The sequence below is a fragment of the Canis aureus genome, chromosome 15 (assembly GCF_053574225.1).
Source record: "Canis aureus isolate CA01 chromosome 15, VMU_Caureus_v.1.0, whole genome shotgun sequence".
NCBI lineage: Eukaryota > Metazoa > Chordata > Mammalia > Carnivora > Canidae > Canis > Canis aureus.
This window is the reverse complement of record NC_135625.1, coordinates 41,588,947-41,616,066: the sequence shown is the minus strand read 5'-3', so window position 1 is coordinate 41,616,066 and position 27,120 is coordinate 41,588,947. Positions and strand designations below refer to the sequence as shown.

At 37.4% G+C, this 27,120-nt stretch overlaps 1 long non-coding RNA gene across 1 annotated transcript in view; it reads left to right on the top strand.

Annotated features, from left to right (window-relative positions):
- Positions 1-11,505: 11,505 nt before the first annotated feature.
- The window catches only part of LOC144284016 (uncharacterized), a 54,937-nt gene continuing 39,322 nt past the window's right edge, over positions 11,506-27,120 (top strand). Inside the window, exons 1-2 of the long non-coding RNA XR_013352497.1 lie at positions 11,506-11,680; positions 18,830-18,907. This is a non-coding gene — a long non-coding RNA (uncharacterized LOC144284016). The remainder of the gene's footprint in view (positions 11,681-18,829; positions 18,908-27,120) is intronic.

The window sequence follows — 27,120 nt, the reverse complement described above, 5'->3', positions numbered from 1 at the left end:
TTTGGTTCAGGGCCTTTTTAGGTGCATCGTAGCAGCTGCAGAATATAATGGAAGAGAATAGGAAGGAAGAGGAGATGGTCATAAGGTTGCCTTAAACTGTGTATTTGGATTGATCATCTTAGGGCTTTTTAAGAAAAGCAAGCAAAAGACTTGAACTCTCTTGTGTTTTAGCGACTGTTCCATAGCTCTGAGACTGAGGCACATTGGACCAGGTGGTAGAAGAGTTTCCGTTCTTTTCCACAAGGGAATGGAAAGGTAGCAGCAGACGAAAACTTTGTTTAGCTCACAATTTGTGCCAACATTAGTTATGATGGAAATGTAAACCCCCTCATCCTCAAAGGAAAACAGAAACAACCAGCATTCATTAAATCTCGATTTTAGATAATGTTCTCAGTGCTTAAGGCATGTATTATCTTAACAGAGATGGCCCCTCTGCTTCCTCAATTGCCCCCCTTTTTTCCAGCAAAGATGATAATTATGATAGCTATAAGGAGCTATCTGTTATTCATGCTTTTGGCATAAATACATGACTGTCATTATGCCAATAAACAACCGAAGGCAAATGATAATGAGACTGATGCTGAACTCAATCCAATCTCAAGCAGTGCTTCCTGAGCTGTGAGGCTCCAATGTGTCATTTGTAATTTCAGTATAATGACCAGAAAGTTATCCCCAAATTCCTACTGTCTGATGGGGCTAGGGAGAGCTCTCCTTTTCTTTAAGATTTTATTTTTTATTTATTTATGAGAGACACAGAGAGAGAGGCAAAGACACAGGCAGAGGGAGAAGCAGGCTCCCTACAGGGAGCCTGACAAGGGACTCGATCCCAGGACCTGGGATCATGCCCTGAGCCAAACACAGATGCTCAACCACTGAGCAGCCTCCTAGGTGTCCCAGATCTCTCCTGACATAGAGGAAGGACATGCTATAAAAGAAGAGTTAGGTGTCCCGATTTCCATTTCAAGCCATTGTGAGATCTGCTATCTAGGTGAGGTCCTCTATTTCCCTGAGTTAATTATCTGTGAATGAACTCTGAATTCATTCCTTGGGGAAGAAAAGCTGTTACATGTTAAAATATTCATCAATAAACTGATCATTTATTAAGTTAGAACCTAATCAACTAACCATTCCAATAAAATTACAGAGTAAAAGTACACATTTTAAAAGGCAGGATTACACCTAGTTAAGGAGAATGGCTTTCAATCTGCTGCGATCACAAACACAACCACCAATGACTATGGGTCTGGGAGAATTATTCCCCCTGAAGATTGAGAAAATGGATGGATTAATCAGAAGGGAATGATGTGAACATCAAAAGATGAGAGAGGCCCTTGGGAAAGTGGATGAATCCATTGAACAAACAGATCTACGATTCTTGTGTAAAAAACCTGAAGGGATCAGTCCTATACCTTGCTTTCAGACAATCTATTAAAAAAATCATGCCTTAAAAAATTCACATTTTGTTTATTCTTTGTTAATTCTAAGAATTAGTACAGAATGCAACGATGTCCCAAATCTTTCCAAATATAAAACCATTTATTTTCGTACTTTTAAGGTTTAAATTTTTTGTGAGAATATCTGAGATTAAGCCACTTATGTATGTGTACACCTGTCTGTTTGCTGTGTCTGATCAATTATTCTGTGCTACCCCAGAATATTTTTAACACCTCTCAAATCTGATAACCCATTATTGTGGTCATGGTAATGGGAATGATAATTCTGAGATAACTAGTAGGGAATTGGTACCACTCTCACTTCTCCCTCTCCTCACTATTTATTTATTTATTTATTTATTTATTTATTTATTTATTTATTTATATTGGTACAGTGATTTTATTTTTTTAATTTTTTTTATTGGAGTTCAATTTGCCAATATTTAGCATAACACCCAGTGTGCATCCCACCAAGTGCCCCCCTCAGTGCCATCACCCAGTCACCCTAACCCCCTGCCCACCTCCCTTTCAACTACCCCTTGTTCATTTCCCAGAGTTAGGTGTCTCTTCACCGTTTAAACTGAACCCAGTTGTTTTTCAGGGGTCGAGTCTTAAGAGTCTTGCTGCAATTTGCCAATCCACACACAGATTCTCCCCACCAAGCATTGTGCAGTGTTAGACATTAGAGGGCGCCCATGGTGCAGAATGTGTGGTGCCTGTAGTTTGCAGATAGCTGGTGTCCTTGTGGTGCAGCACTTGTCAGCAGTTTTCAGAAAGGAAACAGGTTGCTTTTGATGCTGGTAGGTGATGATCTTTGGTAGATGACTGAATTGTATTATGTGGAAGAGCTTGGCCTCTTGCTTTAAGCTATAAGCTTGGCTCCTTTCATTAAAATTGTTCCCTTTTGCTCGTCTGTGACATTAACCCCAAACCACCCTTCAGCTTTTACTTATAAGGACTACTCTTGCTGTCATGGAGGGATGAGGTATGGAGGAGTCATGGAAGGTGAAGGAAGATGTAAAGGTATAAATTAATTATACAAATTAAAAGAAACATATTTGATACTGATAACCAGAAACTAAAATGCAAACTAGTAGAATGAGAAACTAAATATATTAAAGTCAAAGGACACCATCTCAAGGATGTAGTGAACTCAGATGTTAAATTAGAATTACATCCCAGTAAGATTCAGATGGAACCAGGCCAGGGATTAGGGGATGACATTTCTTGTCCTGGTGCTTATACAGTAATGTTCCATTTTGTTAATGTAAAATAATGTAATTAAGTGAATGTGACAGCAAGTGATGTCCATTAGCAATAGTGGATCATTCCCTCTGCAGACTGTTCAAGAAAAACTTCAGGACCAGATAGTCTGATGTATTTATAAGGAAGAGCCTATTAGTTTGAACATGAGTCTGAGAAAAATGAATTGGGAATAACGAATTCTCTTCTTCAAATTCTCATCATAATGTATTCCAAAGACTAAAAGAAATAATTGGATTATCTGTTCCACAGTCCTGTTTTCTTAATGCAGATAACTGATATTTGTAAGTAATTTGGAAATGTCACTTAAAAAAAGTGACAGCCAAGCAGAATTAAGAGCAGATAGATCAATAGATAAGCCGTTAGGATATCTATTCAAAGTATCAATGTGGAATGTCACAGTCCATGTTCTTGTGCATCACAGTCCTTTTCACTGTTTGTTCATTTTTGTAGCTCCATGTCGTGCAGCTGATAGGAAGTGTAAGAGGCTGGAAATAAAACCAAGGTCACCATTCCTTTTCACTCAGGATGCTAAGGTTGGTAAGGTTTTATGTTGCATTGTTGTAGCCTAATTGCAAATCCTCTAGCCTACCCCATGCCTATCAGTGGCATCTTCATGCATCTTCTTATTCCAGCAATTTAGAATTGATTCCATCTTCAGTTCCAACTTTTTCTTGTCCATAGGAGTCTTCCTCATATCTAACAATTTGAAGTGCATTCATTATACCAGGCTCAGGTGACATGCCACATTCTTTAGAAATGCTTCCTTGGGATCCCTGGGTGGCGCAGCGGTTTGGCGCCTGCCTTTGGCCCGGGGCGCGATCCTGGGGACCTGCTTCTCCTGTATGGAGCCTGCTTCTCCCTCTGCCTGTGTCTCTGCCTCTCTCTCTCTCTCTGTGACTATCATAAATAAATAAAAAATTAAAAAAAAAAAAAAGAAAAAGAAATGCTTCCTTGATCTCCGTAGTCTAAAGAAACAGCTTTCTTCCTCCAGAACTATGACATTCTGTGTGTCATTTGATGAAAGTTGTCTTATTTCATATGTGGTCATACCTTTTATCTTCTGATAATTGGTTAAGCAACCTGAGAATGGGAATAGTTTCTTCTCTTTTGTATTCCTCATGCTACTAATATGTCTTTTGGTGGAAATGAGAGGATCCAAAGGATTTATTGACTGGGTTATTGCATTAAGTATGTTAACTAATTAACTGATAATGGTACACCAAGGAACAGAGTGAGTTTGTCTTGGTACTGCTCCTGAAAAACCAATTAAATGACATATTCAAGAAGGAATGAGGTTACGTTTAAGCGCCACTCTTGAAGTTGGCCTGCCATGGGGGGGGGGGTAAATTATGGAGGAGTCATCTCATGGAAAGTGAAGGAGGCTAGAAGAGTCCATCACATTAAAAGAAAAGAAAACACAGTAAATGTTGATAATCAGGAAACTAAAATGGAATCATACTAGATTGTATTTTTTTCTCTCTTGCCCTCTTTCCTTCCTCCCCCTCTCTTGTTTTCCTAAATTAGAGTTGTACTGTGTACTCTGGACTGGGAGGTCATGGATCACTATTTTAGATGCAGCCCACCAAGTCAGGAATAAATATGAAGACTCGTTATTCATATTTTTGCTTTCCTTTGTCCTCAGTACATGCAACATGCAAAGAGGTGAGTGAGAGGAGAGCTATTTTATGTTCCAGACTCCAATGTCCCCTCTCCAGGGAGGAACAGAACAAATTCTTTAGGAAGGGCAGTTTGTAAGGCAGAATAATCTATGACTCTGGAATAACACAAGAGGGAGCCCTTTCCAGCCCAGGCATAGGAAAGAAATGTGCCCTTGATTTGAGAAGCCCAGTTCCCTAACTCCTAATCAGACAGCTACTAAAGCTTGTACTCATTTTTTGCCTTTTTAAAATTCAAAACCATGCAAAATAAATATATATATATGGTGAAATACACTGAGTTATCAAGAAGCCTGTTGAGATGGTAGCTAATAAAAATATTCTACTAAAATTTTATTCTTTCATTTTATACTAGAAGCAACAACTGAATTAATTTTATTTTGCAGTAAATATTTATCTTTCTTTATATGTATGTGTGTGTAAACTGTGCATGTGGTTTAGAATCTCATGTGTTTTGTTCCATGCCGTAAAATGTAAGTGAAAATATCCTGGCCTAGGATTCTGGAGATTGAATTTAATCCCATTTTTTCCATTGAATGATTTTAGAAATTAACTACTTTCTCCTTCCATTTTTTAGTCGGTAGGATCACAAGTTTTGATCGGATGGTTTCTAAGGTCCTCTCCCAATTAAATAGTTTACTGGGCCTATGAAATATGATAGCTTTATTAAGTGTTTAATAAATATTTGGGAAATGGATAGTGAATGGATATAAGCTATAGATATCTAGCTTTTAGGTCTCTTACTAAAAAGAAACAGTATAAATTGAATATATGGAAAATGCAGTGTTTTAGAAACCAGGAGGAGTATCTTAAACTTTGAGGTCAAAATATTTTTGTTAATTTTCTACACAAGTGAATTACCATATGGTCTTGAGGTGACTCAGTTCTGGTGACTAGATTAAGTCTATAAATACATGAAGACATTACTCGATCTTTTTGATTAGTGTGTTGGTTTAACCGATCCAAGGAAATGGTTTTATTTGTTGGGGATGGAGGCTGGAGGTTGTGATGGCTAGTTCTGTTTTGTTGTTGTTGCTGTTTTTTTTTTTTTTTTAAGCAGTACTTTTTAAATGTCTGTATTTAGAGGAATAAATAAAACTTCACCAGATTGAAGATACTGTTTAAAGGGCTTAGGCTTATATAATAACTGTCTCATGGTAACTATCTTAATTAGGGGGTAGATGGCATTATTGCTATCATGTTGAGCTAAACTACTTTTATCCTGTCTTCAGTCCATGGATGTAGACATCATTCTAGGTTTTGGCTTTTATTCTCTACATCATTTGTTTATATGGGACTTTCTTCCTTCTCCTCCCACTATCTTCATCTTGTCCTCTTTCTCTCTTGGATTTTGGGAATCTTGTATTTCTCTATCAAGCCACAGAAATCTTCACTAAGTAAACTGGCCTGGTCAACCCCATGTAGAAAATTGGAGGTTGTGAAAGAATAGAAAAGGATGAGGGCTCCAGAAGTTATTTTCTGGGGGAAAGTAACAAAAATGCAATGCCATGGTTTTGGGAAAGGGAATATAAAAGAATAATCAGAAGATATCATGAGTGCAAAGCACTGGTTATGTCATATAAAGGGATAAGGTGCATATGGATAGAAATACACAATATGCAGCCATAATGTAAAAGAGATCCGGAGCAGATGGATATTCTAAAGTTTAGGCAAGAGCTTACTTCCTTCCTTCATCCAGTCTCTCATGAACATTGAGTATCTCCTATGTGTCAGGCTCTGTGCTAAACACTTGATATCAAGGACAAATTGCATGTGTTCTATGGTTTCAGGACTACCGGAGACTAGCCATGAAATAAACAAGTGAACATATAAGAATGGAAAAGAGTAAGTATATACGAAAGAGAGTGGTGCACTATTCCTGTAATGGTCCTGCTTGTCTAGAATGAGGGAACTTCACAGAGAAAGAATCAGTGGTGTTAAGTATAGAACAATTGCTAATTTCCCTGACAGATCTAGGGAGGAAGGACATTGCAAGAAGAGGGAAAATTTTGCAACCGCACAGAGATAGCAATGGCACAGTGTGTTCAGGGAACTGAGAGTTGTTTGGTATTGTTGGAGACCAAAGTTCAAGAGAGGTCATAGAGGAAGGTAAAGCCGCTAAATCAAATAGGGGTCAAACCATAAGAAGCCTCAAAAGACATGCTAAAAATGCCTGCCAATTGATATTATAAGTGATTCATTGGGGATATGTGGGGATAAGGATGGTGAGATGAATATTTCAGAGAGATCACTGTTGAAGTTGTGAAAGATTCATTTGGGTGGACACATGGAGGCTCTAGGCAAGACTACTCTTCACAGTGGTCTCTACTTACACTTGGCATTTGAGAGTGTTTTGTAGTTTTAAAAGCCCTTCATCTCACCTCATCTTATCCTCTTCTCTGGTAGATGGTGCAAAATGGCATCGTGAACCTCATTTTACATGTGAGGAAACTACATAGAGCCCATAGTGAGGTTGGGATTAGAGCTTGTTCCAGGTCTTTTCTTCCCTCCCCTCCTCTCCCCTGCCCTCTTCTCTTCTCTATCTCTCCTTTCCTTCCTTCCTCCCTTTTTTCTTTCTCTCTCTCTCTCTCTTCTTCAATTCTTTAATTACAGGAAGCTTCTTTCCTAAGTTACTAAAGAAAGGCATTATGGAGCAATAGAGCTGTGCCCCAAATGCAGTCAATATAGTTACTGAAAAACCAAGCAATAGTTAATGTAACGTATTTTACTGGATGAAAAATTCAGTTGCCAAAAACAATGTTGCCATTTCACATTCATTATACATTCAGTTGCTGATACACAAAAATATATGTATGTATATATGTATGTGTATATATATATATATATATATATATATATACACACACACACACACATATGTATACCAAGTTGCATATAGGTTGTGTGTTTTTCTTATACAGAGGAAATTAGGTATAGATGGTCAAAATTTGTTCTTGATTTGCTATGTACATGGGTTAGGAAAAAACTGTAAAATAAGTTCAGAGGCACTTGGTCTCTTAGAAATAGGCTTTTTTTTTTTTTTTTTGTAGGTACCTTTCAAATGAGAATCATTGAACAAGAGCTGTAATGCCAGCCATATGTTTGTTTCTCTGCTGCTGGCTTACAAGAAATCCAACCAGCAATCCTATTACCCAGAGAGAACACATTTTGTTAAAGGCCAGATTTCTCCATGAGGATTCTTTTTAGCATTTTTTTTTCTTTAAAAAAATTTGCCCAATAAGAAATGCCTTTGTTTGTGTTAGCAACTGGCTCCAATTATGAGGGTTTTTTTTTTTTTTCTCTCTTGTTAATGGCTATAAAGAGGCAGGTTGTGGAACTGGGCATAATTTTCACAGCTAAAAATAACTTAATCTCTCTTACCAGGTCTTCAGGCACAACACAAGGAAATTTTCTTCATGTAGCACTCATCCAGCGAGTTCACTTTTTACTTACCTGAAGTCATGCCCCTGGAAGGGCAGTTAGTCTTAAGGATTCTGGCACTGAGTATTAGCAAAAGCTGTAATCATACATGTCAAAGGATAAAATTCTCCAGAAAAGCAAATAAGCTCCCAGATGTCTCAACAGTACCATGCAATAAGCAGCACAGACTCTTTGTCCTTCTGTTTGACTAGGCTGTTGAACCCTAGATAATGTATATGGATATTATCTCAGGCGTGCTGCAGAGAGAAGCAAGGATTCTCTGGGGGGCATGCTGAGTAGATAGATCTCTCATCCTCTCTTCATTATAATTGCAGTCTGCTCAAAAATAGTTTATTTATCTGATTGAGGTAGGCCCAACATAGAGACAAATACTGTGCTGACTTTAAAATTGTGGAAGGCACAGTTTCTCTGGAGATGAAAATATATAAGGGAAGCACAGCTGTGAAGTGCAAGGATGAAGATTTAAGGGAGAGGTTGTTCTTTTCCTGGCTCTTGTTCTCTTGTGTGTGCTTTAGCACCCCATGCTGCTAGGACCCATTTTATGCTAGGATCAGAATTAATGGAGCTGTTCACTTGGGCTCAATTATAGAGCACTCACCTGGGAAACTGTAAGGAGCAGAACTGTAAATCTTATAATCAAATATTGAATTATCTCTAATTTATTTACTTAGGGAATTGAAAGCTCTGAGTTCTGCAATCAAATGTGCAAAGATTTATTATGAAAGGACATTTTTAAGAGCGGGGGGCGGCGGTGGGGAACAAAGCTTTTAGTTTTCCTGTGGTAAAAACATCTCTAAACGGCAGGGTTTTTAAAGGCTAAACCTAATTTGGCGAGTAGGGGTAAGGTTGCCTCTTTGTGCCAGGCACTATGCACAGGGCGGCCAAATCCCCTGCAACACCAGGGCCCAAGGCTCTCCTGCTACCTGCCGGAAATGAGGTGCAAACATAAAGACCTTTTTTCCTCTTAAGTAGAAACAAAATGAAGTCGGTCAGACCACCGTGGTGTTTGTTTGCCCTTCTACTCTTCCCTTGTTAACAGAGCCTAGAAGTAATCTCAGCGAGAACTTTCTCCCTGCCCATGTTTTACAGTCTTTCGATACAGTGGACAGCTCTAACAGCTCCCTTTGCTCCCTCCTGTTCCTTTAAAGGCGCAGAATTACAGAGAACATTGAATTGAATTTTGCAGTGGATCAATAGTTATAGAATCTGAAGCATTCCGCATGTGTTCCTCTGCAAACTTTATTATCCTAACATCTTGAATTAAAACTTGAGACCATATAAAATATTTATCGATGGGAAATTTACCTCGGATACTCCTTAGATTTTTAGAGGTGATTAATTATGTGAAATGCCAAAGCGAGCAAATATCTCAGTCATAAACAGGGGAGCCTCAGTTTACACAATACAAGCGTTCAATAGTTGCTATGCATCTTATGTTTGTAAAATACAACTGAAGTTATATGTAGATGAAGGTGGCAATGGTTGTTTCTGAATCACCAGTAGGACTTCCTTGTTGCAGCCCACTGTCACTCCCAGGTGTTCCACAATCTTCAAGGGGAGGGGACCAATTAGAAGGTGTGCCAAGGGAAGCCCCACAGGTGATTCAGATGTGAACACCTCCACCCCACCCCACTGGCCCCAAACACACACATTTTGAACTCCATTAATTTAAAGCAGTGGTTCTCAGAGCATGTGGGTGGCTCAGTTGGTTCAACATCTGCTTTCTGCTCAGGTCATGATCCCAGGGTCCTGGTATGTACCCTGGCATCAGCATCAGGCTCCCTGCTCAGCAGAGAGTCTGCTTCTCCCTCTCTCTCTGTCTCTTCCCCTGGCTTGTTCTTTCTCTTGCATGCTCTCTCTCTCAAATAAAATCTTAAAAAAAATTAAAAATAAAGCAGTGGTTCTCAATCAAGAGGGATTTTTGTCTCCCAGGGAACATTTGGCAATATCTGGAGACATTTTTGATGGTCCAGCCATAGGAAAAGGATGGGAGCACTATTGCCAGTTAGTGGGTAGAGGTCGAAAATCCTGCTAAACAGATGTTCAAAACAGACATCTGCAACAAAGAATTATCTAGCCAAAATGTCTATAGTTCTGAAGTTAGGAAAGTCAATTTAAAGTAACTTTTGGCTTGGCACACTGCAACCTATGGGTTAACGCTGGCCCTCTACCTGTTTTTGTAAATAAAGGTTTTTAGAATTAGAACACAGCCATGCTAATTCATTTATATATTGTCTGTGGCTGCTTTCCTACCACAGTGATATAGTGAGTAGTTGTGGCAGAGATTGTATGATCTACAAAACCTAAAATATTTATTATTTATCCCTTTGCAAAAGAGCAAACAGCTTTTTGTAATATAATCATTTTAATTTTAATTTTTTCAGATATATTTAGGTAATAATTATGAGACCACAAAAACATTAATAACATTCATTGAGGGCCCAGATGCAGGATCAGATCCAGGTCCTGCAGGACCTGAAATGCGTACAATTTAATGATCTCTTTTTAAAAAATTGGCATAAATTATGTATTTATTAACAAAAAGAAAATAAATCTCAACAAATTATTGTAGACTTACAAATTCAGGTTCCTCTAATACACATTTAATCAATTTTCCAGATTTGCTTGCATAGAAAAGCTTCCTGACCGTATTTTGGCTGACCCTCTCCCCAAACACTATATCTCAGCAATCCATGGGACCCACAGAGGCTAGCACAACCTGGGGACTCCGAGCCCCTAATTAGCTTCACTGGTATCTTCAGCTCTGTACAAATGTCTCCAGCACAATGTTTTTGTTCAATAATCAAGATCAATGAGCATCAGAAGAGTTGGGCTCTAATTCTGGCCTTGCCATTCATTAACCATGTGACCTTGGGCAACTTAAGAGTGACCTTGGGCAAGTGAATTCTGTGTCTCATTTCCTTAAATGGTTATAATGTAAATTGTCCCTTTAAGTGACTAATCTCCAGAAGCTATTGTTCAATTTCATTAGATTTTAAAAATTTGGATGCTCTTGGATTTGTCTTAGAAAGTTTTTATTATCTGTTATATTGCCATTTCCCCCTAGTTAAAAGAAAATTGGTGTCTCAAGACCAATATTCTTATTCAGTTCCAGCTCTATTCTAGTCCTAGACATTTAAATAATTCTGAATTGTCTATGAATCATTACTATTCCTTAGGATTTCTCTCTTACAATTTGTTCAACCAAGCCTGCTCCATTGAAATGTGTTTTCTACTTTGTTGTTTATTTTTGATGCTTAGAAATATTTTTGAAGCACTCCATATAAAAAGCATAAGTAATTCAGTTATAAGAAGCCAGGAGAAGGGCAGCCTGGGTGGCTCAGCGGTTTAGTGCCGCCTTCAGCCCAGGGCCTGATTCTGGAGACAGAGGATTAAGTCCCATGTCAGGCTCCCTGTGTGAAGCCTGCTTCTTCCTCTGCCTGTGTCTCTGCCTCTCTCTCTCTCTCTCTGTGTCTCTCATGAGTAAATAAATAAAATCTTAAAAAAAAAAAAAAAAAGAAGAAGAAGAAGAAGCCAGGAGAAATTCCTTTTCTTTCTGAAGATTTTTCGAACATTCTGGTGGCTATAAATCTTGCCCTTTTACTCCAATTATCAGCAAATTATTAACTCTGTTGTTCAGGTTTCACACATGAATAGTCTTCTCAACTGGATTTCTTCACCTAAAATAGTTCTCTAGGTGCACTTTAAATCAGGATCTAATTTTAGTTTGTGGATTCAGCTCAAGAATTAAAGAACTGGCACTTTGACCTCACCAAGGATTCATCCTGCCTGAAGTATTATTCTGACATGGCACCAAGGAACTTGGGACAGGAGGAAGATACAGCATTGACGGTGGATGGGAAGGTAGGAAAAGGTGGGGCCAGGTGTAAATAACCATCATTACCATCAACTGCCATGTGCATGATGTCTCCAGATTTTAGATTTTATTAAGGAGGATGAACTTATCATTATTGTCACTTCTTCCCACCTCATGTCATGAGGTTTTAGCATAGGCATAGATAACTATGATTGGAAAGTACTGTAGAAATAGTTGTTTATGTGGGTAAACTGGTTGTTTATGTGGGCAAACTGAAGTGCAGATAATTTTAGTGACAGCCAATTATAAATTGAATTAAGCCTTAGAAATAAGATTCTGAAATTCTAGTTGAAAACTCTTTTTTTAAAAATAATTTATTTTCAAAATCAAAACCATAAGACATTAGAAGTGTTGGTGAAGATGTGCAGAGAAAGGAACCTTGTGCACTGTTGGTAGGAATGCAAATTGGGGCAGCCACTGTGGAAAAAAGTTCCTCAAAAAATGAAAAATAGAAATACCATATGACCCAGTTATTCTACTACTGGGTATTTATCCAAAGAAAATGAAAACACTAATTCAAAGAGATATATGTACCTCTGTTTATTGAATCATTTGTAATAGCTCAGATATGGAATCAACCAAAGTACATATCCATAGATGAACGGATAATGGATATATATATATCCATTATATATATATATAGTGGAATATATATATATGTATATATATATATACATATATATATATATATATTGGAATATTACTCAGCCTTGGAAAGGAATGAGATCTGCCATTTGCAACAACAACACCTAGAGGGTGTGATGCTGAGTGAAATAAGTCAGAAAAAAATAAATGCCATTTGATTTCACTCATTTGTGTATTTTAACAAGACAAAGAAAAAAAAAGAGATAAACAAACAAACAAACAAAAACGTCCAGAAATCTCTTAAGTACAGAGAACAAACTGGTGGTTGCTAGAGGGGAGGTGGGTAGAGGGGTGGGTGAAATAACTAAAGAGGATTAAGAGTACAATTATCATGCTGAGCAAGAGGTAGAGTGCAGAATCATTAAATCGTTGTATTGAACACTGAAAACTAATATAACACTGTACATTAATTTTACTTGAATAAAAAATAATTAATTTTCACTTATAATCAAAGTAGTACAAGCACATGCAGTTGACTCTTGAACAACACAAAAGTTAGGGGTACCAACCCCCCCTTGCAGTTGAAAATCTTCATTACTACTTTCGACTCCTCTGAAACTTAACTACTAGTAGCCTACTGTTCACTGATAACCTACTGATAATATACATAGTTGATTAAAACATATTTTGTATGTTATATGTGTTATATACTGGATTCTTACAAAAAGTAAGCTAGAGAAATGAAAATGTCACTAAGAAAAAATAAGAAAGAAAAATATGTTTACCATACTGTACGGTAAAAAATCCACATATAAGTGGACTGACAGAGTTCAAACCTGTGTGTTTGACGGTCAACTATGTATACTTTGACACCTTGCCTGGATGGAACTGCCTTTCTTCTAGCATCACATTAGATTGATGGCTTGAACAAAGTGTAGAATTCTAGGATGAACATTATCCCCTTCAGAATATTTAGGGTGGTGTTTTCTAGCTTTTGAGTAGTCTACTACTCTTCTGATTAATGGTATTTGTTTTTAAATTATTTTTTAAAAAATTTATTTATTTATTTTTTCATGATAGACAGAGAGAGAGAGAGAGAGAGAGAGAGGCAGAGGGAGAAGCAGGCTCCATGAGGGAGCCTGATGTGGGACTCGATCTGGGGGCTCCAGGATCACACCCTGGGCTGCAGGTGGCGCTAAACAGCTGAGCCACTGGGGCTGCCCTTAAACTATTTTTATTGTTCTGAAATCTTGTAAGATATCTATCCTCAGTCACTTTTCATAATAATGTGAAAAATTTTTGTTTGCTCTTTTAATACATTGTGTTTGATACTTGGTGAATCATTTTAATTAACTAATTAATTTATTTATTTTAGAGAGAGAGAGAGAGAGCAGTGGGTATGGGTAGAGGGAAAGGAAGAGAGAATCTTAAGCAGGCTCCACACCCAGCACAGAGCCTGATGTAGGACTTGATCCCACAACCCTGAGATCACAACCTGAGCCAAAACCAGGAGTCAGAGGCTTAACTGACTGAACCATGTAAGCGCTCTGAATCATTTAAATTTAGAAAGTCATGTTCTTCAGTTCTAGAAAATGTTCTTGAATTTTTCCTTTCATAAATTTCCTCCTGTTCATTATCTGCAGCCTCATTAGGAAAACTTTTGTAGTCAGATAATGGACATTCTGGATTGATTTTCGTTTTTTCCTGTCATGCTTTTTACTGCATTTTTTATTCTGATATTTGAGAAATTTCCCAGACTTTATGTTTTCATTCTACCATAAGAGTCTCTAATTTTTACAAATAAGTGTTTTATTTTCAAGAACTCTTAACTATTCTCTGACTGTTTGCTTTTTACTTAGCATCCGGTTCTTATTGCATGGATGCAGGAGTAAACAAGAAGGGGTCCAATGACATTTTAATCAATCCTATATATCCACCATGCTTCATATCATGGTGATGACAGTCCTGTATCCAATACTCAGGCATATACAGGCATACCTCATTGTATCACACTCTGCTTTTTTGTGCTTCACAGATGTTGCATTTTTTTTCCTTTATAAATGAGAGGATGTGGCAACCCTGTATCCATCATGTCTATTGGCACCATTTTCCCAATAGAATTTGCTCACTTTGTGCCCCTGTGTCACATTTTGGTAACTCTTGCAGTGTTTAAAACTCTTTTATTGTTATTATATTTGTTATGGTAATCTGCAACCTGTGGGTATGATTTGCTGAAAGTTCAGATGATGGTTAGCATTTTTGGTATGTGCATTTTTTTCTTAGATGTAATGCTGTTGCACACTTAATCTACTGTGTAGACTTAACTTTTATATGCACAAAGAAATCAAAAACTAATTTGACTTGCCTTATTGCAATATTTGCTTTATTGTGGTGGTCTGGAATCAAACCTGCAATATCTCTGAGGATGCCTGTGTGTTCAAGGGCAATAAGGAAGTAAGAGATAAAGTCCCACGAACAAAATACATTAAAAAATCAATTTATAGAGGCAGATCTGTCAGGATGACAAGGAATTGAGATATGTTAACTGGGGCAGGCTTTCTCAGTATCAAGATTCTAAGAAATGTTATCTTTAAGTTTGATAAGCATGGAATGTTTGAACAAATGAGTTGGGTGGCATGAAATAATAATTTTATTTACTTGTGAAAATATAAAAATATGTCCTAATTTCCTATTTTGGTACTTGTCCTAGTCATATTGACCTACTTCCCTGTCATGTTTGAAAACAGTTATATTGATGGAACAGAATAGTAAGCTTTAGAATGACCTGGCAAACTAGTTTAAAAAAAAGCAAATATGTATACACAAATATATATATATACATATATTTATGCATGTGTGTGTGTATATATATATATATATATATATATATATATATATATATATATGAAGGCCAAACTCCAGACTTGGTCATATTCTTTAGGTATTGGTTCCAGTATCTGTTTCAAGCACATCCCTGCAATTCCAATTTCATATACCTGAGAAACCCTGAAATGAATGCTGACTGGTCTCCATCTGATGCATGTGTCAAACGCAAGACTTTACCTAAAAGCCAGGTCCCCTGGGAGTCGTTTTTAATTTTTTTTTCTTTAGAGCTCTGAACCTACTCAACTCCAAGCTGCCAATAAGACTGACTTTATAATCAGAGGTGAATCTTCTCTCCATTCCTGCTAAGATGGATGTTATTGGCTAAATTATTTAACCTCTGTGAACCTGAGAAATGTATGAAGAAAACAATAAGCAGCAATATGTTACAAAATATGCCTATTATGTGGTAGAGTGTAAAAAAAAATGTCTCATGTCCTCTCTCTTTTGATAGCATTTTGGATGAGTGCTTCCTGATGAGGTAGGAGACCATAATAAACCCACTGATAATGTATCTCTGGCTACTCGATGTGATGGCTTGCCCTCTGTAGATCTCTTGGACATAGTAAGTCCCATCCAGGGGGTGTGGATCTTCCTTAGATTCAGTCCCAGACAGTGGCAGTTCCTGACCTGAGTGCCTTATCCTTTTCCTGATTTTGTGACTTCCTGATCTTCTGCACCTTGATAGGCAGCCTCTGTGGAAATAGCACTGGGATTTGGAGATCACCATGATGTTCTCAATTCTAACTGCTTAACCCAGGAGGTTTCACAAAGGCAATTCTGGACCTCATAATATAAAAATTTCCTTCTTCTTCTTTTTTTAAAAGATTTTATTTATTTATTCATGAGAAAAACAGAAAGAGAGAGAGGCAGAGACACAGGCAGAGGGAGAAGCAAGCTCCATGCAGGAAGCCCGACATGGGACTCAATCCCTGGTCTCCAAGACCAGGCCCTTGGCCGAAGGTGGCACTAAACCGCTGAGCCACTGGGCTGCCCTCCTTTAAAAAAAAAATTATTTATTTATTCATGAAAGACACACATAGAGGCAGAGACACAGGCAGAGGGAGAAGCAGGCTCCCTGTGGGGAGCCGGATAAGGGGCTCAATCCTGGGACTCCAGGATCACACCCTGAGCCGAAGGCAGATGTTCAACTGCTGAGCCACTGAGGCGTCCCTAAAAGTTTCCTTCTGAAAAGAATTTACTTTCTCTTATTACATTTTCTTCATGTTACTTGTCATCTATAGAACACGATTGTTAGAAATATACATTTTAAGATAATTGGCTTAATGTCTGTCTGCTCTTCTGAACTGTCCAAGCTCCATGTCCATTTTGCTCACCACCTTGTGAGCACACCTCACATATCCCCAGCACACCTTGTGCAGTGCTCATTGCCTAGTAGAATCTCAGAACATACGTGCTGAGTGAATGCATCACTGAATAATACAGAGATAAAACCACTTGACTTTTCTGCCTCATATGGTAATTATACTGATCAAATCAGATAATGTATATGCAAATGACTTATATATAGTATATATTATTATTGTGTATATATATTTGTATATATTATAATATATATTTTTATGATATGAGTGTAAAATACCTTAATTTTGTTAACCTCTACTTCATCATAATGTGTTCATAAAAAAGCATTTGGCTATATCAGTACTACCCAAAGTTTGCTCCAAAAGCCAAAGCAGCATCTGGGAATTTGTTAAAAATGAACATTTATAAATGCTACCTAAGACCTACTAAACCAGAGCCCCTGATAGTAGCGCCTAGGAATCTGTGTTTTAATAAGCCCTTTTGGAGGTAATTCAGATGCACACTAAAGTTTAAGTATTACTACCCTAGTAGTATACGGTAGTACATCTTATGAGAGTTTTTAGAATTACATAAAGTAAGCTTAGGATTCAGCTCTAAAACTATCCTTTTACTAGCCAGAGGAAAGTTGAAAAAGAAAACCAAATCTGGGGGCATCACAATGCCTGACTTTAAGCTATATTACAAAGCTGTGATCTTCAAGACAGCATCAGACTGGCTAATTTTACTTACCTAAACAATCCCTCTGGATCTCAGCTTACTCCAATCATTCAGCTCTCAGAAAGGCCACATCTTCAGGAAGAAATACTCATTATTAACATTAGTACTTTGTTTATTAGCTTCATATATTCTAATTTATAGTTGCTTCATCATTTTTGGCCTATTTATTTGTTTTTTGTCTGTCGCCCCCCAAAGATAAGTGGTCTACAAGAGAGGACAGAGTTTGTCTTTAATGGACAACCGGATTTATCCCCAGTTTTCACACAATGTTTTGGTGCATAATAGAGTTCAGTAAACTCATAATTGAACAGATAGCTTTAAGAATGTATTTATCAGCAAAGAGTATGTGAAGAGTATGTGAAGAGTATAGTGAAGCATAGGATTCATATTGAGGGTCATGGTTTGGATCATGCTAAAATTTGTGCCTGCTTCCACTTTCCTGATAATCAATACAGATTTGATGAATTCTTAAATTCTCCATATTTTCCTTTATAAAAGAAGTTGAGATTTCATCTGGTGAGATGATAATCTTGCCCATCTGCCAATGTCATTCAGTCATTTTTGGAGTAATTTGGAGGTCTCTCAATATAGTGTTTCCAATAAGTTAACTCCCAGGTATCTGTGGGTAAATTATGTTTCACAAACCTTGCATTAAGTCCTTGATAAAATTGTATAGATTTACTTTGTACATCCTCAGTCAGTCCAAGCAGAATTTATCCTAGCTGGGTATCCTTTTAAACAAATAATCTCCTCTCCTAGAAAAAGAAATATGTGCATATTAAATAGAGCAAGTTTCTTCAGACTGGGATGAGAAGAGAGGCTGCCTTTCAACACTTCCTTTGCTGGTTATTAGGGAGGATTCTGGGCATTTGGGCCAAATAAGAAGGATACTATCTTTCTCACTTTTCTGATTTACTTCTTTCCCCAGTGCAAGATGATTATATAAAAACAGGCTCTAAAAGTCAATAAATCTACCCTTCACTTGGATTAGCTTTTAAAAAATACTCACCGCTCTATTACAGATACCACAGGTCTGCTCCATTATTCCAGTAAATAAAGGGAAGACACTTTATATAAAACTGCAATTAAAATATTACCAAAACAAGGAGCTTTCTCTTGTGTTTAAGAACAGCCCAATTAGGAGGACAAAAGTCATTTTCTAAGAAATCTGAAAATATTGTTATCCAAGGGAAGGAAATTGCCTTACTAGGTCCTCACTCAGTGTCGGCACTTCCACCTGTAGGTGGCTTGTGCAAAGGTGGCCCTTCTCCTCCTACATGAAAGATGGCTACGAAGGAACTTCTGTTTTCCCAGCTGCAGACACCACCTCCCTGCACTTAGCCTGCTTGCCTTCCCCTCTTTCTGGGCTACCTATCACCTAATCTTTGTGATTCTCTCGCATTCTCTCCAGGATGCGCTGTGATGTGCTCAACATCTAAGGCAGGCATGGGGACATTTCAGAGTGAAGGTTTTAACTGCTTCTATTTACAAGAAGAAGCAACTTCGAATATCAAAAGTAACAGAAAAATTGGAGCATGGCCTAGAACTCTCAGTCCCTGGTCTGTCTTTCATATTCACCAAACCTAGCCGTTTTTTGTTTTTGTTTTTGTTTTTTTTTTAAATAGAAGATTTGCATGTCTTCTTCTTCCAAGATGGTCCAGATTTGAGCCTAAGGAAGAAACCCGAAGAATTTACCCTAATGAGTAAGTCCCATTTTTGACAAACTTTAGACTGGATATCACTTATCCTAATGGATCTCTGCCCCACATGGAAACGATCCCTCTCAGGGCATCTCTTCATATGCTCTATGTAGTATATGTTATTCCAATTTTATAGAAATGAAACAGCAAGGATTTTAAAAGCTTAATTGTGTTGACCAAAGTCATGTATCCAGTTATCTGAAGGAGGAAAGATATGAACAAGGGGTGCCATGTTGTAAAATTCCAGGGGAGAGAACTCACACCATAGTCTACATGAAAGGCACCCAGTGAGTGGTACAGTGGTGGCTTGCTATGTGTCAGCCACAATTTGACATTGAGTGCCGTTTGTTTCACACTATCTTAAAGCAATACATTCAACAAACTGGTTTGTACTACAGGGATGATCACTAATGAAAATAAAAAGAATGAGCGACATTTATTTATGTGTTTATTTATAATAAGTAGACTTTTTTAAGAGCAGTTTTAGGTTCACAGCAAAATTGAATAAAAAGTACAGAGACTTGCCACATCTCCTGTTCCTTAATATTTGCATAGCCTTTCACATTATCAGCCTCTCTCATCAGAGTGGCATATTTGCTATGATCAATGAGTTTACATGGACACATTATTTTCACCCAAAGTTCATCATTTCTGCTGGGGTTCACTCTTGGTGTTGTACATTATATGGATTTTGACTAATATATAATGATATATATCCACATGGAATATAATATCACATGAAATAATTTCACTCTCTTAAAAATCTGTGTTGTCTCTATTCATCCCATCTTTCCCCATCCCAGGAAACCACTGATCTAAACTATGGTTTTGCCTTTTCCAGAATGTCATATGGTTGGTACTATATATAGTACATGCTATAGCACGTAGCCTTGTTAGTTGTCTTCTTTTACTCAGAAATACGCATTTAAGTTTCCTCCCTGTCTTTTGTGGCTTGGAAGCTACTTTTTAAACACTAAATAATATTCTACTTTATGGATATACCACAGTTTACAGCAGGATTTTTAAAATTCTAAAGTTAAAGGATGTCTGGGTGGTTCAGCCATTGAGCGTCTGCCTTTGGTTCAGGTTGTGATTCTGGGGTCTTGGGATCGAGTCCCGCATTGGGCTCCCTCCATGGAGCCTGCTTCTCCCTCTGCCTGTGTCTCTGCCTCTCTCTCTGTGTCTCTCATGAATAAATAAATTAAATCTTTTAAAAAAATTCTAAAATTAAGAAGTTAGTTTGTCTTTAAAGTAGAGAAATTAATTTTACTAAAAATAAATTACTTTTAAAATTCCAACTACTCACCGTAAGATAATTAAAGTTCCTTGTTGTCTGACAACTACTTAGTAGAGATCCAATCAGGTCATCTATCTGAAACAGTATTTGTTAACCTGTAAAATTAAATAAGGGGGTTAGAAAATATCTAATATTCAGAATATATTAGGAATCTGGTCCACAAACCTATATTTCATAATAAACGAATACTAAATAAATTTTCTCTGATTTGTGTAGTAATTTTAGTTCATTATTACTCTGATCTTATTTTAAAGTGTTAAATCTATATCCAGAAATTAAAAATAATACAATATTTACATACAGAAAATATATTATTTTTAGTAGTATAGTATCTTCACTGTCAAAGGTTTTATCTCATTCTGAAATCATTAGATGAAAAAGTCCTTTTTAGCAGAGAAGTTTTAAAACATCCCAGCAATTTCTTTTTGCAAAAGGTTGTGTGGTTTTTTGAAAAAAACCCAAAAACATTGCATGTCCAAATTTCTAAAATGCAATGCATTGTCCTTGATTAGTTCAACACATACTTATTGAATGCCCACTACAAGTCATGCCAGACAATGTCACGGTGAACAAAAGGGAGACATAGTGGCCACCTTCCTGATATGTACAGACATATGCAGTGTAAGGCATTAAACACAAAATTGTACGAAAGGACAAATAATGACACGTGTGATGAATATCACGAGAGAGTGTGTGCAACTGGGAGACTTTGTTTTGACCAGGATGGTTGAAGGAGGCTTCTCTAAGAAAATGAAGGAGATATGAGTGGCAAGTAGGTGTTATATACTTCTAGTTACATTTAAGAGCTTTCGTTTGAATGGTTTGAGGGTTCTTTCCCCAATTTATGGATGCAAGAGTGAGTCTATGAACTCTTCAAATTAATATAAAGTCAAGATCTTGGGTGAAAGCTTGGAAATAAGTAGTTGTTTCAATTATGTCCTCACCCATCATAGGGCAAACATCTCCATGAGCTAAAATTTTAAGCCAAACTAGTAAGCATGAATGGGGCATTTGAAGCGATCTGACTAAAAGGTAGTAGTCCCAATGATCTTAGCTCAGCAGTCTACTAGCTATGCACATGGCCTTACTTGGAATATTTTTCAGGAGTCACAACTGAAGTTTGGCAACCAGCCTGGGTGATGAATAGCAGTGTCAGCCTATATAGACTCAGTTTCTCTTCTCTCTGTGTATGTTTGTATTGATTGATAAATATATCCACTTTGGAGATCTGTCTCATCCACCACACATCTGCTGTTTCTTCAGAGAGATATTTGAAACTTTTGAGCAGCTCTTTGGCAACATCATGTATTAATTCACTACAGAGAGTACAAATAAAACACTAACAATTGAAATGTGGGTATTTTTACTGGCAGTCTTGTTAAAGAACTAAAGTCATGGACTTTTATACATTTTATTTTCTTTTAAAAGTGGCAGAAAATACTGATTAAAAGCAAATAGACCATCATCAGAATACAACTCTCATTTTATAGGTAAAAGAACTAAGGATCTGAGTCATTAAGAATCTCTTAAAGTAACATAACTATGAGAGCTGTAGCCCAAACCACTGTCACTCTGGCCACAAAGCATACTATATAACATGGAATAAAAGCATATACTTTGGAGCAAAACAACCCGAGGTTCAAATCCCACCCCTGGATTTAAGGCAAATTACTTAAACTCTTGTAGCTGGGTTTGCCCACTCCATATCTATAGTACATCTTCTTCTTTCTTCCTTGTTGCAGAATGCCATTTTGCTTAGCTCCTCAGGTGGGTATTTAGGAAAATTTTTTTCTAAAGGAGAGAAACATCTCTTCTGCTAAGCATGGTCTCATCTGGATGTGATAATCGAAAATGGAGCAACCATCATATGATCATGAAAGGAATGAGCCCAAGATAGGATTAAATACCAAGGCTACAGAATAGAAATATGGAAAAAAAACAGATTCTTGGCACATTTTTGAGTCATTAACTTAACCAGTACTGGAGTTGCCCTACCTCTAAATTAACTCCTATGTAAGATAATCCTTGTTTCTGTTGTGTAAGCCATTTGGTGGTGGTGGTGAGGGGTTGTGTTTCTTCCTGTTGAAAGCATTCAGCTATATGATACATTCAGCATACCATTCTAAATGATAAACTTTGAAGATCTAATTCCTTGATTTATTAAATGAAGATCGTAATTGCTATATCAATGAGTTGCTACAAGAAGTTGAGATAATGTTTTCAAATGATTTAACATGGTGTCTGGTATAAAGCAGAGTTCTATACATGATGGCTAATACCACCCTGGGCCAGTGTTCCATTTATTACATTACCCTAGCTTCTGGACAATTTAAAAGTGTAACCAGATATTAAATTAGAAATTACATCAAAAGAAATAATAGATAGGATATTCTAAGGAAAGGTAATAGACATAGATGCAAAATCTCAAAGATTTTATGGATTTTTTGTTGTTTTTAAATCAGATTCATGACTTTTGAACCACTTGTCTACAATTACAGTAAAATGCTTGAGGAAGGAATGATATTCAGGGGTATTTCCTTGGAGAGAGCTGTGACTCAAGTTCTCCTGGCTCCCTCAGACACAGAAACACCCCCGGCGGGAGAAACATTCTCCTCTCACTTCCAGCCAAGAGACCAATTTCAAGGAAAGTAGGCAGAACGCTAAATATATGTGATCCACAGGGTATAACAGAGTGGAGAGAGAGAGACTGAATTGCACGGTCTGAGAAGTATAAAAGTGTAATGGGAACTGGCTGCCTGCTGCTGATAGATGAGCTGAGGAGAAGCTATATTGGGTTTGACCTTCTTTAGGGGCAAAGGGCACAAGCGTATTTCCAGTGAACCAGATGTGGACTATCCGTAAAAAAAGAATATCTGGGATTTTCCAATAGGGCCACCAGGAGAGGCCATCTGGCTTCAGCTAAGGGAGGCTGAAGTGTTGCTGTCTTCCCTGAGGCCAAGGAAGGAGAAAGTGACAAGCCAGAAAAGTGTAAATGATCTGTGTCAAGAGAAGTGTAGTCACCCAGGGATGTGGGAGACAGAGCCTCTAAAGAGCCTACAAAGGCAGTGGTGCAAGAAAGATGTATGTAAACCCCTGCCAGGCACGGAGAGCATAGGGCATCAAATCACAGCGCTGCAAGAGCTCCCCAGCTCCTTTGTGTCCTCTAGCACCTGCAGGCTGCTGGCCCGCCACAGGTGGGAGAGAAAACAGATCCGATGAAGATGGAACCTTCCATGACTGCAGAGCCTTGGCATTCTGAGTACTGAATCGAGCCTGTTTTGTGACACAAAGAATCTTAGGACTTTTAAACTCTTGGGGCTTATCCAAGTTTTTATCTAGGAGTATGGAAAAAACTGCCACCACGAACAGACTTAAAAGAAAAATAAAAGTCAAATACAAAGTTGCTGGTATGTTTATGCCCCATGAGCTTAGTAGCTCTTTCGATGCACCAATTACACAATTTCCTATTATATACTCATTATGTGCTCTGCACTAGATAAGTGTTTCAGAGATGAAGAAAATCAGATACAATCACCATTTCACTAAATTGTATAGTGCTGAGGGTACCAAGAATGGCTCTTATCTGTTATTGCATCCATTATAACAGCATAGGCCCTTTTTCTAAAACTTTGCAAATTATTGATGGAGGAGGAATGGCAGTCATAAAATGATTAGAAGACCTGAGTTCTACTTTCACTGAAGAGCATCAATGAGACATGTCCCAAACACCTACCTTTTCTGATGCTTCTTTAGCATATCTGTACATTGAAAGAGAATGGGCTGGAAAAGCCATGTAATACTTTTTAGGTTTAAAATTCTACAATTCCATAGCAGCTTGATTCACAATAACTAAAAATTGGAACCAGACCAAATGTCCATTAAATGATGAATGGGCAAATAAAATGTGGTGTGTGGAATTTTATTGGCAATGAAAGGGAATAAAGTAGAAGCATATCCTCAGAGATACTGCGGGTTCGGTTCCAGGCCACCACAATAAGGCAAGTACCACAATAAAGCAAGTCTAATGAAGACTTTGGTTTCTAGTGCATATGAAGATTATGTTTACACTTTATTGTAGACTATTATTGTGCAAAGCATTATGTCGAATAAAACAATGTATGTACCTTTATTAAAAAATACCTTACTGCCAAAAAAAAAAATACCTTACTGCCAAAAAATGCTAACCAACCACTATCTGAGCTTTCAGTGAGTCATAATCACTGGTCACAGATCACCATAACAAATATAATAATAATGAAAACATTTGAAATATGGCAAGAATTACCAAAATGTGACACAGACACAAACTGAAAAAATGTTGTTGGAAAAATGGTATTGATAGACTTGCTGGATGCAGGATTGCTACAAACTTTTCATTTGTTTAAGAATAAATAAATAAGTAAATAAAGCAATATCTGAGAAGTGCAATAAAGCAAAGCACAATAAGATGGGGTGTGCCTGTATGACCTTCAAAAACACTGTGCTAACTGAATCAAGCCAGACATAAAAGACCACGTATCATATATCCCCATCCCCATGACAGCCCACGAGAGGCAAATCTATTAGACACATAAAGTGGTTGCCAAGGGCTAGGGGAGGATGATGAGGTGGAAAAGGAGATGACGGGAAAGGGTATAGGACTTTTTTGAGAAGTGTCAAGACTATCCTAAAATTCATTGTGGTGTTAGCTGTGCAACTCTGGAAATACACTAAAAACCACTGAATTTACAAATCAGTGTATTTCATGGTATGTGAATTTTATGTCAATAGGGCTTGTTATCTTTTAATCTATGGTTACTATGTATAAATTAGAGGAAAACATCAGAAAAACACATTGAATTAAATAATTTAGTAATAGCTCAGAGGAAGCAAATGTGATAAACTGATTTTCTGGTAATATCAGTTTACATTAAAAGAGAAGATATCTTTGTTAATATTTTTATTTTAATAATACGTGTAATCCAGAATTAGGTATAATTTATCAGACGATGAAAGAATAAAAGCCCCTTTAGTTCAGAAGACTACTTTTACCATTTTTTCCCTTTAACTTCTGAGTTCTGAGAGTCAAATTGTTCTGATCATTGATGGGTGAATAGTTAAAATACATAAGTGCTTTTAAATTCAGTTTTTAAAAATATCTTTTAGGGTTTTTTTAAAGTGAAATAATTTCACCTTAATCTTCTACTAAGGAGAAAGAAAAAGGACACATATATTGAGCTAGTATACACTAGGCTCTATCCCAACTGAGTTTGCATATGCCACCTAAATTACTCCTCGCAGTCAATCTAAACAAAGGTAGAATTATCCCCAAATCACAGAAGATTAACCTGATGCATAGAAAACTACATTATTTGCACAAGGTGCACAATAGCACTCAGATTTAGATTGAATTCTAAGTCATTAAACTTAAAAAAAATACAGAATACAGAAATTGACTTGAGTTTCAACTATTTCTGTTTTCATCTCTGCAGTGACTCTCTAGAGGTGATATCCCGTCACATTCAGTATAAACTCCCCAGCCTAGCACTTGATATCTTTGCTAATCTGGCCCTATTTCTTATTTGCTCTGAGGACTTAAGTCATAAATTCTTAAACCTATCGTATTTTCTTACTGTCCATCTCCTAGAATTTCCGTTCCACTTATATAAGTTCTGTCTCTCCTTAATGGAAGGTGTAGTTTGAAGTTAAGTTATATAATATGACCTTACAGAACATATTCGTTAAATGACAGACAAGGCCTTTAGGGGTAAATTTTCACAAATAGTTGGGGTTAGAAGAAAGGAGGAGACAGTATGTAGGTCTGAGACAATTCTTGTCCCCTTCCAGCCCCATGGACTGATACTGAACTTGATGAAGTGAGGGATAGAGGCAGAAGCAATAAACAGCTCTTTTCTTGAGAAACCACAGCACAAAAGAGCCCAAAGAGTTTGCTTCGATGCCCAAATGATACATTGTTAAATGGAATAAGGTAGAGGCATATTCATATCCCTGGGGGGTAAGGAAATCTCCTGATTCTTCAAAATGTCAGTCTCTCTAGGTGAAAGTGTTGCTCAGTGCCAGCAGGCCTCTGTGAGCCCATGTCCGTCCTGTATTCTGCATAGTTGTGGAAAGAACACAGTGTCACTAAGAGTGATGAGTGACCTCACAGGTAACCAACATCAAGAAGTACGAAACTATTGGGGTGCTTGGGTGGCACAGTCAGTTAAGCACCTGACTCTTGGTTTTGGCTCAGGTCATGATCTCAGTATCATAGGATTGAGCCCAGCTGAGTCTGCTTGAAATTCTCTCTCTCCCTCTCCTCCTCTGTCCCTCCCGATCATGTTCTCTCTCTCTCCCTGAAATAAATAAATAAATCTAAAAAAAAAAAAAAAAAAAGGAGTATGAAACTATGGACCTGAGAGACTTCAGGGAGCACAGGGAAATAGTTTTTGTTGATTCACAGAAATATTTGGATGAGCTTTTCCAAGGGACTGAATTCCTTCAGTGTGAATGGGCACAAGTCAGTCAAGATGAATTTATTATTGTTAATGAGACTCATTAGCATGCACGGGTGATAGATGACAGGGGAAAATTGAATTATAATTTGAATTCTATCCACTTTACCAAATGTATCTGTCACTCTACTCCATGTTTATCTCCTCACTTTGTATTGTTCTCTTTTTTTTCATGCAATTTCTTACAGATAAATATAAATCCATCAGGGCCAGTAGTCATACATGTTGCTTTCTTTATATTGGTCAAAATGCCTGGCCTCAGGATTATCTACTCAACTGTTCAGTTAATGGGCACAGCTCATAGAAGTTAAGTCACTTGCCCAAGTTAAATTGTAAAGCTCAAGTTAGATGGAACACTTGAATGGTATTCAGGCTGTCCTCATTATAAGTCCTCTTAAAAATTATTCCAGGGGATCCCTGGGTGG